The sequence below is a fragment of the Octodon degus genome, unplaced genomic scaffold (genome assembly GCF_000260255.1).
Source record: "Octodon degus isolate 3935 unplaced genomic scaffold, OctDeg1.0 scaffold00012, whole genome shotgun sequence".
In the NCBI taxonomy this organism is placed as follows: domain Eukaryota; kingdom Metazoa; phylum Chordata; class Mammalia; order Rodentia; family Octodontidae; genus Octodon; species Octodon degus.
Genome location: NW_004524588.1, coordinates 13,504,831 through 13,506,597, shown reverse-complemented (window position 1 = coordinate 13,506,597; position 1,767 = coordinate 13,504,831).

Below are 1,767 nucleotides of genomic sequence, written 5' to 3'. Positions count from 1 at the left end.
TTATGTAGAAATTTTATACCTTCTTCATTTTATTTTGATAATTAAAATATGTATATAGGAATCTATCCATTTCTTCTGTGTCTTCCATCTTATTGTAATACAGGTTCCTGAAGTAGGTATAGGTGATCCTGGTTTCTGGAGGAACCATTGTGATTTCGTTCTTTTCATTTCTAATTAGATGGATTTGAATCTTTTCTCTCCTTTTTGATAAAGTTGGCTAAGGTTTATGAGGTTGTCCATTTTGTTTGATCTTTTGGAGAACCAACTCTTCAGTTCATTGTATTGTTCTCTTTTTTCATTGTATTGTTTTCTTAATCTCCATTGTTTAACTTCTGCTCTGATCTTTATAATTCCCTCCCTTGTACAAGCTTTGTACTTGACTTGCTCTCCTTTTTCTAGAAGCCTCAGGTTCCACATTAAGTTGTTCATTTAACTTCACTTGACATTTCTGACATGGGAATTCACTACTATAAATTTACCTTTAAAGACTGCTTTCATTGTGTCCTGTGAGCTCTAGTATGTTGTCTTGGCATTATCACTTAATTGAACAAATGGTCTAGTTACTTCTTTAATTTCATTTGAGTACTATTGATATTTCAGGAGGTGTTTTTTAATTTCCATGTGTTTATGAAGGCTTTTTTGTTGTTTATGAAGATTTTTAAGTTTCTTTTTCCACTAATTTCAAATTTAGTTGCACCATGGTTTATTATTATGCATGGAATAATTTCAATTCTTTTACATTTGCTTAAGTGTATTCTATAAGCTTGTATGTAGTCTATTTTGGAAGATTCTCTTACGCATCTGAGAAGACTGTATATTGTGATTTTGTGTGGAACACTCTGTAGACATCTACTAAGTCCACTGCCCAAAAACTTTCTTCAATTTTGGCATTTCTTTATTGATTTTTTGTCAAGTTGATCTGTGTATTTATGACAGTGGAGTATGGAAATCCTTCAATATGTTATATTAATGCTTATTTGAGGTTTCATATCCGTGAATGTTTGTTTTGTATGGTTGAGTATTCTGGCATTTGGCACATATACATTTGTAATTGATAGCTCTTCATTTTGGATTGTTCCCCTTACAAGGATATACTGATTTTCTTTGTCCAACTTACTTGGTCTTAGCTTAAAATCCACTTCATCTGAAAATAGACTAGCTAACCCTGCTTTTTTTCCAGATTCCTATTTCATGGCATGTTGTTTTTCTATCCTATGACTTTTGGTCTATGAAATTCTTTTGGATTAAATGTGTTTCTTTTATGCAGCATAGTGTTGGATCTTGTATCTTGATCCATTCTTCCTGTCTGTTTCTTTGGTGAAGTGAGACCATTTATATTGATAGTTATAAGCATTGACTTTACTTAAGCATGTTATTTTCCTGTTGTTGATTCTCCACATCCTCCCATCTGCTTAATTATTTGCCTTGCCTTGTCCATTTATTCTGTTAGAATTAATGGAGCTATAATTCTTCTCTTTCTAAAATACCCTTTAGAACATTTTGAATTGCTGGTTTGGTGGTTATGGATTTTTCAGGTGTTCTTTTTCACTGGACTACCTTATTTCTTCACCAAATTTGTCTTTTTGGTTTTTTTGTTACCCATTTATGTATTTGGTACAAGGTCTGACTACATAGCTCAGACTCGTAGTGATCCTCCTGTTTTCAGCCTCCCCTGTGCTGGGATTACAGGCATGGGTGACCACTCCCAGACTCAGTCACTAGCTTTGCACACTACAGAGCTGGGGCCAGTGCAGCTCTCCACCAACT